Source organism: Rhagoletis zephyria, unplaced genomic scaffold (assembly GCF_001687245.7).
Source record: "Rhagoletis zephyria isolate East Lansing unplaced genomic scaffold, Rhagoletis_zephyria_1.1 Rzeph_scaffold_00606, whole genome shotgun sequence".
Classification (NCBI taxonomy): Eukaryota; Metazoa; Arthropoda; class Insecta; order Diptera; family Tephritidae; genus Rhagoletis; species Rhagoletis zephyria.
In genome coordinates, this window is record NW_016157690.1 from 57,516 (window position 1) to 71,515 (window position 14,000).

A 14,000-nucleotide genomic window follows, 5' to 3' on the forward strand; every position below is an offset into this window, starting at 1 on the left:
AATTTAACAACCACTCTTGAGATTGGTTACAAATTGTAAACACAAAATATGTAGTGTGTTATGGAATGGTTGACACCCACTCACATAGAGAATGTGAATGCAAACAAAAAACTCAATCATGTATGATTGTACGTTTATGGGAATGATTGTATGATTGTACGTTTATGGGAAGGACGACTGCTATTTTGGGTTATGACCTGACCAGGGATCTAACCATGGTGCTATGGAGTGGAAGTACGGACATATAATCACTCTGCTACGGCGGCCGTCGTAAGTGCATACTATACATATGTATGTATACATACTCGATTATTTGTTCTCAAAATGCATGAAAACTTGCAAACAATCAATAACATTTTGTGATAAACAGTTTTACAAATGTATTTTCACTTCAAATTTTTGTTTTAATAAAGTATGAATTAAATAAATTATTATTTTAAAAAATAGATATTATACTTGGCAACTCTTGGACTTTTCTTCATTCGTAACAAATGACAGATGTAAACAAAATAAAAAAAAAATTGTAATTTTACAAATTTAAAGCAAACGGGCGCTCTTTACAAAAAATATAGTTAGGGATCGAATTGCGCATATTTTTTTACAATACCAAGCGCCTCCAAGATGTGTTAAACCGCTAAATAGCTTAAAAAACNCGTTTATGTAACTCGAAATTGTATTGATGATTACTAATAATAATAGAAAGGCGCTTACATATCGATGGTCCTCTGCAATAACGACACAACTCAAAATTTCATATATTGCAGTAAAGCCAATTAAAGAATTTTTGTTCGTAATTTAGCAATAATATGTCTTGGAACGTAATTATTCTGGATTATTTGCAGTCATACTGTAAGCTTTCAAATTATGTCTTTTTCTAAACCTGAATTGTGCCATTATTGCAGAGGACCATCGGCATATGTTAGTGTTTGGCCGAGCTACTCCTCCGATTGTGGCATGCGCCTTGATGTTGTCGCAAAAAGGGGAGGGACCTACAGTTTTACGCCGACTNTCGCAAAAAGGGGACGGACCTACAGTTTTACGCCGACTCCTGCCGGGGGCCGACTACTATAACAAAAAACATTTTCTTTTTTATGTTGGCTGGAACTGGACTCGAACCTTCACCCTGCGGAATGGTAGTGCGCACTTCTTACCACTACACCACAGCGATCGCTTAATTAATTTTAATCATTAATCGAGATTAACCATTTATTCGTTAATTTTTAGTCATTCATAGACTAACATTTTGTCGACAATACTCGCATAAGATAGTCNTTTTTTATGTTGGCTGGAACTGGACTCGAACCTTCACCCTGCGGAATGGTAGTGCGCACTTCTTACCACTACACCACAGCGATCGCTTAATTAATTTTAATCATTAATCGAGATTAACCATTTATTCGTTAATTTTTAATCATTCATAGACTAACATTTTGTCGGCAATATTTACTCGCAAATTTTCACAAAAGAGAAAGTGATTTTCCTCAAAACTTTTGAATGACGTCTTGACTGAACTTACTAATTCGGAATTTATACTATTACTTATAGAGTAGGCTATTCATAAAGTCTGGGTAATGAAATTAAAATTTTTCTATTATATCTTACATATATATTAGGAGACTTTTATTGTTTAATTTATTTTTTGCACATAAACTTGTATCTTGAACTTCTTTTTCCAAAAAGTGAGGACGTCAAAATTTTAATAGATATCGGATGTACGGCAATTTTCTAAAAAGATCTCTAAATAGATTAGTTCATGAAAATTATTCCAAACGAAAACTTAAAATTGATATAAAATCTTAACTAAATTTAACTAATTTATATTAGAAGTTTTAAATTAATCCCACTGTAAGTGTGAAATCAGTTGCTATGTATTTCCATGATACAAAAAACCACCTGACGTTTAAGCATATTGTAAAATTTCATGCTACCATACGCAGTATCTAAAATCCTTCAAATTTTATTATTAATTTTTCGTTTGTTTAAAAAATTTTATTCTTAAGGCGCTGGCCCAATGCAGGCTTGCTTTGCACGCCTTGCTTACTTTAATTTGCTTTGATTAACTTCAAAAACTCGTCTGGCCAAATGGCGGCTTGGAACGCTGTCAAAGCAACCAGCTGTGTAGTTAAAAAGTCAAGGTCTGTTTCNGTGTGAAAAGTTGATAAGTCTACATTTTATGAAGCCTCAAATTTTGACATAGAAAGTAAGAGAAATTAAGGACTAAGGTACTTGTTTTATTTCTTCTTGTTTATATTCAATGAAAGATAAATTTTATAAGTCCAAAAGAGGCCCCGAATATGCAATAAGGCCAAAATAATACGAATTTTTTTAACAGAGATCGAATCCTTCTGATTTGTATGGAGTTTTGCTTTGCTTTAAACACGCAAAATGTTGTATTTAAAGTTCCTGTAAAATTTGTAAAATTGGACGTAGCAACTTTTCACTTTAAGCCAGCGACATGTTAAATATAAATATGGAAACATAGATTACTTTTTATTAAACTTTGAATTACTAATATTATACATATAATACGTATAAATTACGTATCACAATTTTTGTACATAAAAGTGTGCAGTACTTTGTTTGAATTGATTTAGAACGGGAACATATCTTTTTGTCAAAAGCCTACGAAACGCTTTCAAATAAAACATATGCCTATTTGAAACTTTGAGGCGCTTAAAGCAAGTGAAGCAAAGCTGCCATTTGGCCACCCTTCATACGTTTTAGTATATTCCAAATAACTTTTGACAGTTTTCAAAGCTAAGCAAGCAAAGCAAGCCTGCATTGGGCCAGCGACTTTAGAATCGAAATTTTACCAAGAAAAATGTCTTTTGTTTTTTAAATAAATGAGGCTAATGCTCAATAAGTTGATAATTGTTGTTCTCACTTGCATACTTCACACCAAGATAAAAATATTTATAAGGTACAATCGCTGAGAGCCAACTTTGGGAGTTTTGACGTTTGCTAGCATTTTTTAAATTTTCTCTCGCCGTCATTTCATTTTTTTGTTTTTATTTTCACTCAAACCAAATAAATATATTTAGTCGAAACAACCAAAATTTGAATGTACATACATAGCAATTGTGTATAAGGAACTTCTGNCTTGCATACTTCACACCAAGATAAAAATATTTATAAGGTACAATCGCTGAGAGCCAACTTTGGGAGTTTTGACGTTTGCTAGCATTTTTTAAATTTTCTCTCGCCGTCATTTCATTTTTTTGTTTTTATTTTCACTCAAACCAAATAAATATAAAACCAAAATTTGAATGTACATACATAGCAATTGTGTATAAGGAACTTCTGCCCGCATGTTAAAGGGTAGATTTTGGCATACATTTAAAGATATTGTACCTTAAAGGCACTGTACTGTTCCAAAGAACTACATATCTTATGCTTATATTAAGTCAAGTGATGTGGCAAAATATGAGCCGAACATACATAGGGGCAATTTGGCAAATCCATTTTCATAACACCACAAACCTCGATCCATTTTTTCCTTCATACGGTAATTGCGGGAACTAAAAAACTTGCTATTGCTTTGCTTGCAGAGGACAACGGAATTTTCGCAGCCTTTAAAGCAGCGACTCATTTTTCTTCTCCAAATTTTTAAATTTTTTCCCACATTTGAATAAAAAACTTTTCAAATCATAAAATTTCATTTGGTTATTTTAAATTTATTTGACATTTGAATCAATTCGAGAGTTTAATCAAAATGCTAGCAAACGTCAAAAAAAAACCCAATGGCGGACGAATTGAGCGAGCGGTTTTACCTTTAAATATTTGTATCATGCTTCACACCAACTCCAATATTGAACAGTGAAATATATTTTAATTTTACCCAAATAAACAACGATATAGTTTAATGGTCAAGCACATATAGAGGATTCACAAGAGGTGTTAAGTGTCGTAATATGTTAAAGTCTTAAAATTTTTAAACGTAAAATAATGCCTAATACCTCTTTAGTCCTTTTGTAACATAACCAAAATGCTTTTAAACTAGTAGGAAATATATTATTGGCTCTTATTATACCCAACGAATCTTTCAAATCCCTTTTAACCGTTACTTTATATTGGACAATTTTAAGCCTTTAAGACATTACGACGTCTAACACGAATTGTGAATCCCCTAAATATGCATTAATTTACACATCAACATTTGTAATTTCAGTGTTCGAATTATATCAGAAACAATCGCACCCGACATTGAAAACTGTAATAGTTCTGGCTAGTTACATTGTGAAATAATCAGATGGCATAAGACACTAAATATTTTTAAAATATCTTCACTAAAATTTTATTAACCTAAATGTAAAGTTTTTGCGAAGTGTTTATCGAAAATAATGTAAAATATAAACATTTTTAACATAAGATATGAACTATTTTTAATATTACATAAACTGGAAACTGTTAAAAATAAGTGCGCTTGTGTACAGAGATTTTAGAACCCATTTAGTTCCTAAAATGTCTGTTCGCAACACATAACAATAAAAATGCACATCAAATAGCTAAAAATGATGAAGGAAATCGATTCAGACATGCCTGTTCAACTGGCCGTGCGTGCACAAAACAAGCACATGTTATTTAAGGGGTTATTCAAGTATTATGTAACCACCAGTGGAAAGCGGGGGTCTTGGTTTGCTTATTTTTAATGACAACAGTCAACATTTCTTCAAATAAGTAAAACATTAATTGCACACGCACCAATTTTGCCTCCGATTTCGATCACAATTGAACACTGCACTTCACTCTCGTTTCGAATTTTTGAAAGCGTTTTTTAAGCTATTTAGCGGTTTAACACATCTTGGAGGCGCTTGGTATTGTAAAAAAATATGCGCAATTCGATCCCTAACTATATTTTTTGTAAAGAGCGCCCGTTTGCTTTAAATTTGTAAAATTACAATTTTTTTTTTATTTTGTTTACATCTGTCATTTGTTACGAATGAAGAAAAGTCCAAGAGTTGCCAAGTATAATATCTATTTTTTAAAATAATAATTTATTTAATTCATACTTTATTAAAACACAAATTTGAAGTGAAAATACATTTGTAAAACTGTTTATCACAAAATGTTATTGATTGTTTGCAAGTTTTCATGCATTTTGAGAACAAATAATCGAGTATGTATACATACATATGTATAGTATGCACTTACGACGGCCGCCGTAGCAGAGTGATTATATGTCCGTACTTCCACTCCATAGCACCATGGTTAGATCCCTGGTCAGGTCATAACCCAAAATAGCAGTCGTCCTTCCCATAAACGTACAATCATACAATCATTCCCATAAACGTACAATCATACATGATTGAGTTTTTTGTTTGCATTCACATTCTCTATGTGAGTGGGTGTCAACCATTCCATAACACACTACATATTTTGTGTTTACAATTTGTAACCAATCTCAAGAGTGGTTGTTAAATTGTTTAAATCAAACAATCACATTTTTGAAACGAAAAAAATGAGAATGCACACTCAATTGATTCAATCATTACACAGCTCTGATTAGTAAATAGGGACACTACATCAAAAGATATTAGGATTTCGTTTTCTTCAATTTTTGTGTCTTTTAGCCTTTCTTTGAGTTCAAATGAGTTTTTGATATTATATTCTTTGGAAATTAGGTGTTTTAGAGTTTGTCCGATGAATTTAGAAAGCTTGTAGCAAGTAACATTTGTTGAACAAGAAATTGGTCTAAGAGGGGTATTTTCTTTGTGTATCTTTGGAAGGCCACGTATTACCAGCAGGTACATGGAATGCCAATGGGAAACCCCCTATCACCAACTGTAGCAGATATTGTTTTGGACAAAATACTAGACGACAGCATCGCTGAATTGAAAACCAAAGACATATATATTAAATACATCAATAACTATGTAGATGATATATTTGCTATTGTAAATAAAAATGACGTGGAAGAAATAGTTAAAACTTTAAATGCCCAACATAGGAAAATCCAGTTCACGACTAAAGTTGAAGAGAAACAAAAATTAGCCTTCCTAGACATGGAAATATACAACATAAACAAGAAATTGTCAACAAGCTGGTATACTAAAGATATAGCTTCCTCCAGAATTATTAATCTCGAATCACTCACTCGAATCACCCCTGGACGCAAAAGAGGAACACTGCTATCAATCTCTTAAAAAAATGCACGCGTTGAGTGACCAGGAGTTCAGCAATGCAAACAACAGAAAGATAAAGAACATATTACACAAAAACGGGTACCCTAATAATATTATAAACAAGCTTATAGCAACAACAACAAACAATCGAAAGTCATCAGGCATGGGCATTGAAGTTGTAAATAAACATGAACACAAAAAATTCGCAGGAGTCACATATATACATGGATTAACGGATAATAAAACATTATACAAAAACATTCGAAGCGAAAATATAACCTTTGCCCACAAACCAAACTACACACTTAGCACAATTTTCAGCAAAACAAAAGACAAAATCAACAAGGAACAACAACACAATGTTGTTTACGAAGTTAAATGCAAAGGAAAGGTTGGCGAAACCTGCAATAAAGTATACGTAGGCACGACAAAGCGAGCACTGGGCGTTAGAATCAACGAACACCAAGCTGACGCAAAGCACAAAAAGACAACAACAGCACTAGCCCAACACTTAACAATTAGCGGACACGCAGCAGACTTCGAAAACACCAAAATATTAGACGTAGAAAGGAGGGAGGACAAGATTATCATTAGAAGGTCTGCGAATACAACAAAGAATACAGGACGCGATGAACTTCAAAGAAGACGTGGATAACATAAATTGCGCATATCGGGCAGCAATTGGACACATTCGACGAGCAGATGAGCGATAATCAACATTAGGCTGTGATATTTTTATTTATAGTTATTTATTAGTGATGTCAAAGTTAAATATGTTAAAATAATTATTGTGTCAAATGTGATGTAAATGTACAGATGTAAGTGTTACCGTCGAAGAATTGTATTTGTATATGTGTATACTGCAATATGTAACATTGTATCTAGTGGTTGTGTTTTTTATGTTTCTTTTCCAAATGAATAAAAACAGACTCCCTTAAGAAGGCGAAAAACAACACCGAAACGCGTAGGAGGAAAAAATGAAACTTATTTTCGCTTTTTTAAACTACCGGCCAGAAATCTCCTAAAATAACAAAAAGTTTATTTTTTACGTTGTCTGGTAAACGTTGTAATATTAGGAAATTGATGAAGATGGAGAACAAGATAAAGATGATGAAATAAAGGTTAAAGAGTGAAATAGCTCTTATCCGACAACGTAAAAATTAACATCGGGTAATAATTGTTATCAAGCAACGTAAAAAATAAACGTCGCGCAATAACTGTTATCAAGCAACGTAAAAAATAAACGTTGGGAAATAACTCTTTTCGGCGACGGAAAAAATATTTCTCGTTTAATAGCTGTTACGAAGCAAGGTTTTCGTTAAATTTCAGAATTCGGGCAACGTTTTCAATCAGCAAATTTGAGATAACAGTTATTTTTGGTCCCTGATTTATTTTGGGCGGATGAAAAATTTTCAGTTGAATTTTTTTTTCGGGCAAAACTTAGGATAAGGCGAATATTTTTCCGACATATAAAGAAAATTCCTCGAAAATTGTGTTTCAAAATTTTAATGTAGCTGATTGATTAATCCTTATTAACGCATATGTGTAAACTAAATGGTCCCATTTGAAAAGACAATCTTAACTAATAGCCAAATATAAATTCAGTTTGTTTAGTAAGTTGAGTGGAGTACTAAACTTAAATTTTTTGACTTGTTTTCATACAAATAGAGGAATAATAACATGAAATCGACACCTGAGTGGACCTATCTCGGCAGTCAGTTCGAAAATGCCCTATTTCAGAAAACTTTTCAAGAACGCCTTATCTCAGAATTCGGTTCTCAGCACATTTTCAATATATTTTCATTTGAAATAGGGCGTTTGTGTACCGACTTCAGAAATAGGGCCTTTTTAAACCAAATTCTGGGATAGGGTTTTTTTCAATAAAATTCTGAAATAGGGCGTTCTTCAATCAAATTCTGAAGTAGGGCATTCTTGAAAAGATTTCTGATATAGGGCGTTTCCGAACTGACTACCGAGATAGGTCGTTCTTCCACTCAGGTGTCGAAATACGACTACTATTTTCTTACTGAGAAGACAAGTACGACAGGCGTATACAAAATTAGTAAATGTGAAGTAAATACATATCGTCAACCTTATGCCAGAAGCATGAATGTGCGAATTCACCAATATTGAGTTATTGGGTTGACTTGATTATCCTTTGGATGTTCTATTTTATACCAAAAGCCAGAATGCCATGCGTACATGGAACTCATATATTTCACAATGTCAATTACATGAATGCAGAGTTGTCTCGTAAAAAAACTTCAAACTTGATTTCCCAAAATTTTAATTTTTACACTTTCATGTTTCTGTCATGCGGGGAACGATATGTACCTGCCGATTTGTTTTACAAAAATTATTTAAAAAGCAGACGTCTCGGTTGCTCAGCAAATCGGCTAATCGTTTCTGCAATTATTTCACATTGATTCTCTAAAACAAAGTTTCGATGTATGCTTAAGATGCAAAAACTTAAAGGTAAATTTTATAAGAAATTAAACTGACAATTTGTTAAAACTAGTAGTAACCCCCGAAATTCAGGTGAATGCAGTAATGAAATACTTACTAAAATTAAGAAATTAAATTTAGGCGTATAATAAAAGGTGATATTAGTAAATATACTTCAGTATTTAGTTGAAGATTTATTTAAAGAGCTTCGTGAAAGACAACAATTAACCTTGTACTGCTAGAGGCTTGATAAACCAGAAAATTGGCGCCGTTTATGGTGAAAGGCATTTAGTATCACACTTTTAATCTAAAGCTTTCTTAACCATCGTATATACTTACAAGTATGGAATCCTATGCCCCTTTTTGTCTATTCTCTTTCTAACAGCGGACGTGCCTGCCAAACAGCGGACGTGCCTGTCAAACTGAAAAGCATGATGGCGGCAGTGTTTGACAGTCACGTTCGACGATGCGAACGGCAATGGAAGGTAAGAAATGGAAGATGGATGAATGAAAAATTATGAAATAGCAGAATGTCGAACCTAAACGAATTTCAAAAATCTGACAATGCGAATGACGTAAAAATGAAAGAAATGCAAAATAGCGAAATGTCGAAACAGATTCAAGGGTTTCGTGCAACAAAAAGAGTTGCTGTGTTGCGCCATTGAATATTTAAACCTTTTTAATGTGGTTAAATTTACTCATACGCTTTTTTACTTAGTTGACAAAAGTACATATTTCGCCAGCCAAAACATATATGTGACCTGGTCTACGGAAAGGGGGCTTAGGTGTCAAAAAATCAATTTTCACTTTCTGGTTGATTCGGATGGAAGATGAGATGCTTTTTCACGTGGTGAAAAGCAGAAAATCCTAACTTGCTTAGAAGTGTACTAAAAATGTAGAGAAANTCTTATTTAAAAAAAAAAATAAAATAGATTTATATAGCTCTGTACAGTGACATTTTTATAAAAAATTCGATTTTTTAATTTTTTATGAATTGGGTAAAATATTAACTTTGTGTGCACTCTTTTCCTGTTTATTACTTTTCAGAATTTTATTTTCTTTAATAGCCCTTTGACTGAGTTACACCCAGCAAAAATCAAAATATTTTATAAGAAATGTACTGACCTTTTTAAAACGGCATTTAAAGCCTTCTCACACTTCAGTGATGCTTTTTTATTGTAAGTATTATTCTGTTGACATCTAAATTTTTATACATTTAATGTCATTTCCCATAAATTGTTTTCCGGCGTTTCCTCTGTGAATTTTTTTAACTACATTCATAAAAAAATTACTAATTTAGGTTTCTTTTTTCATCTTGGACTGGTACATACGTATGTATGTAAAATGAATTTAAAAACGTCATGTGCCTAATATGCACGATGCAGCGAACGAAGGTGGCACCGTCAGACGTACCGCTAATTTGAATTTGTCGATTTTGATAATTCTGATCTAAAAGTAAACGACGCAGCAGAAACTTTAAATGCACTGAAATTCACTTATACTTCCACAAAAGTTACCGTTTTTTTTCACATTTTCCTTATTATTTGTCATTGTATATCATATATTTTTAGAATTTAGCACAATTAAAACCCGTTTACTATCGAAAAATTTATTATTGAGAAAATTTACTGCTCTGGCATTTTCTTTTAACATGCAATTCGGCTTTGTTTACTTTTTGTACAGAAATATCATCGCCACTATGACGGGGCAATCTTGTACTCTTTCTTGTCAAATATGCATTTTGATGTAACTGCTATGAAGCTATGAATACTCATTAAAATCGTTTCAATTCGTAATAAAAGTACATTACATACTTGTAGTCTAAATATATTTTTTAATATAAACTAGCTTTTTTAATTCTAAAAAAATCAATAATCACAAGAATTATAAAAATTTCTCTTCAAAAGATAGATTTCAAAGCATCCCTGTTGATGTCATAATTCAAATACAAATTTGAATAGATATTTTGATGCTAACGATTTTCCGCGATATTCATCATACAAATTTCTTTATTCTTTATTTTCTTCCACGTAAATTTACTCATTACTTTAAGTGGCTTTCATCTTTTTATCTTTTTAAAAAATCATATAAACATGTTGCTCTTGCCAGCTGCAATAGCTTCAATACACTAACAAAAGTGTGAATACCCAGTGCCCAGCTTAGAATAAGAATCCTAGCATTTTGCCTCCCAAATGTTTCCGTCTGGCCTCCTCAAGATTCATAACGCCTCCGGAGGTAGTCAACATAACGTAACCAAATTGACGAGAAGGCAGCAAGTTGTTGGTCTACTTCCAACCATTCCAACCAATTTATGCGATTTAATGGGCCTCATGCATAAAAAATGAGTCTAAGCTCAGACTCAATTTTTGCAATGAAGGGGTGAGCTCAAGCTCAAGAATTTGTACTGAAAATCGAGTTGGAGCTTAAACTCACTTTTTATGCATGAGGCCCAATATCTTTACTGCTACCTTGTGGTGCGTCATTTGATGGTCGCCAATCTTTACTTTACCAAATGTGCCCGTGCCGAGTGTTGCGTCCAGTAAATAGTGGCCAATTTTTACGAGTGCCTGTGGGCCTCTGCCAGTAGCTGCAGCTGCGGCGGCACGTGATTGTGGCATAACGTTGATGTAAGCGTAAAATAAAAAAAGGTTTGGTAAGGTTTTTCGGGCCGCTGCTTAGGCCACAATCGCAAATGCACCCACACATGCGTACGTGCTGGGTAGAGACGTAAATTATAGTTTTCCCCGAGCTCCAGTTTCTTATCGCACTATTATTTTCCTTATCACTTATAATTCTCTGCCACGATTTGCGCTGCTCGGGCCACGGCTGCTTGTACAAGAAAATAAACCATTTGTTCAAACGACCGGTCAAGTTTNAATGTACAATTGGAATTGGATATCTAGAACTGCGTAAGTTTGAAGCGTAACATAAAAAAAGGTTTGGTAAGGTTTTTCGGGCCGCTGCTTAGGCCACAATCGCAAATGCACCCACACATGCGTACGTGCTGGGTAGAGACGTAAATTATAGTTTTCCCCGAGCTCCAGTTTCTTATCGCACTATTATTTTCCTTATCACTTATAATTCTCTGCCACGATTTGCGCTGCTCGGGCCACGGCTGCTTGTACAAGAAAATAAACCATTTGTTCAAACGACCGGTCAAGTTTACTACAATTTTGCCGGAACGATGATCATCTTACTTCTCCGTATGTCGCTCTGGAAAGAAATATATATTAAATTATATGGTTTCTTAAAAATAAAAGCAAATCTACCTAATTTTTCCACCGGTAGGCACGAATATGACGTTCAAAACAGAAACAATGACACATTGTTGTATTTTAGCGCAAAACGATAAGTTTCACAAATATTTTAAATTATTGCCTGGAACATACACATTTATCGTTATTATTGGAAATGCAAGACTTGGCATGCATTTTTAATTTCTTATTTAATGAGTTCAAATGAATAAAAACACATTTTTCTAAAATATTTCTCAATTTACATTTTAAAGTTTTTTCTGAAACTTGAATGTAACTCTGTGCGGAGAATGAGAGAATTGACAATCAGGTGATCTCAGCTATTTTCAAATCTAAACAAACAAAATGGCGCTTTCCATACTTGTAAGCCTATACCCCTGTTCTTAACCCTTTCAGTATAAAATTTCAACCACTAATTCTAAAAATTTTAAAATATGTACCCCAGTAAAATAGATATATGTGCATCAATTATTGTTTTTTTTTTGTTTCTTAACACTTGCTTCTTTTATTTGTGTTATATTGGTTTTGATTGGGTATTAGTAAGTCCTATTTAGTAAAACATAAACGTATTTCAAATTGACATTTTGTAAAAAGAAAAAAAATTTGCTCCATTTTTTTCATAGAAAGTGGATATATGTTCATTACGCAAAATGTTTAATTTGTAAAATATAAATATATTTCAATGAAAGTTTTTAAATATTTTAATATGAAGTGGAACCGCCATGTTGGTCTGCGATTAGTTTCAGTCGGTGTGGCATTGAATTAGCCAATTTTTTTAAAACGACAAGTCTATCTTCTCCCATTCCACTACAATTGCTTGCTTAAGCTTCAAGGTGTCGTATTGCTTTGTAGAACCGAAAATTTTTGCAGACAGAATGCCCCATAGATCCTCTATCGGATTAAGATCCGGACTTAAGGCCGGCCACTGTAACAATGGGATATTGCGCGATTCGTAAATGCCAACGTACACTTTGCAACGTGTATCGGTGCGTTATCCTGCTGAAACATCCAATTGTCGCCATGAAATTCTTCTGCAAATGAAATGAGCTCAGAATCCAATAACTCGATGTACATTTGCGCGTTCATACGGCTTGGTACGAAGCAAATTGGAGATTTTCCTTTAGCGCTGAAGGCAGCCCACACCATAAGGGATCCACCGCCATGATTTCGCTTGTAGCAAGTCTGCCGGGGATGTCGTGGACCTCTCCAATACTTATGATGTCCATCTGGGCCATCTAAGTTAAATTTCTTTTCATCGCTAAATATAACTGTTTCGAATTTGTCGTCCCAGAATTTATATTTTTCATAGAACGCCATGCGCGCCTTCTTGTGTCGATCGGTTAGGCGTGGCTTAGGCACTTTACACTCATAATGGAGGTGCAAGTCCTGCCTCAAAATTTGTTGAATGCGTTGTCGCGTAACTTGAAGACCCAATTCCGCCTTGATTTTGGAGCAACTCATCATATCAAGCGTTGCAAGCTGGCAAATACGCCGTTTGGTCCGCTCATTTATTGTAGGTTTTGGTCCGCTACGTTTATTTATCTTGTAACCTTCAGGACTCTTTAGGTAATTTCTTACAGTATTCCGATGACGATTTGTTACAGCAGCAATTACGCCTATTTTTATTCCATCTTCGTTCATGGTCTTAATTTTGATCTGCTCTTCAACTGAAAGTTCGGTACCACGCGGCATTTCGACTAAAACGTTAATTTGTTTTTGTATTTATTGTGATAGCGTATTTTTGTATTGTTGCTTACAAACCTGTTTTTTACGATTATTACTTAGATCGCGGAGATGTTTGCACTACAGCACTCGGAAAATAATGAAGCATTTTGCACATATAACTATTTTCTATGAACCTCGCAACCTGTGTCCGCGTTCAATGCTAACGGTACCATAAAAATGCAGTTATCAACAGAATGTACGTCGAATAGAAACAAAACGTGAGTACAAGATCATGCGTACTCAAACAGAAACAAGCAGTTATTTTTATTCGAGAAAATCGAAAAACAGTTTCTGCACATATACCCATTTTACTTAGGTATACCGGCTGATTTTGTATCATTCATTTTAAAAGTCCCATCAACAAGTATGTAGAACTTTGGGCTTTGCCGTCATTCAGTGTCCTTTATAATGGTCAGTGATATCCTAGGTGTTTAAAAAGGAAAGTGATGTCAAC

The 14,000-nt window shown here is 33.9% G+C and overlaps 1 protein-coding gene and 1 long non-coding RNA gene across 2 annotated transcripts in view; both read right to left on the minus strand.

Moving 5' to 3' along the window:
* Positions 1-2,540, minus strand: part of LOC108360682 (uncharacterized) — a 14,566-nt gene extending 12,026 nt beyond the window's left edge. The window contains exons 1-2 of the long non-coding RNA XR_001847165.1: positions 2,530-2,540; positions 1,802-1,810 (exon numbers count right to left, since the gene is read on the minus strand). This is a non-coding gene — a long non-coding RNA (uncharacterized LOC108360682). The remainder of the gene's footprint in view (positions 1-1,801; positions 1,811-2,529) is intronic.
* Stt3B (catalytic subunit 3B of the oligosaccharyltransferase complex) overlaps positions 1-14,000 on the minus strand; it is a 146,777-nt gene that overhangs the window by 44,288 nt on the left and 88,489 nt on the right. The gene's annotated exons all lie outside the window — the stretch shown is intronic.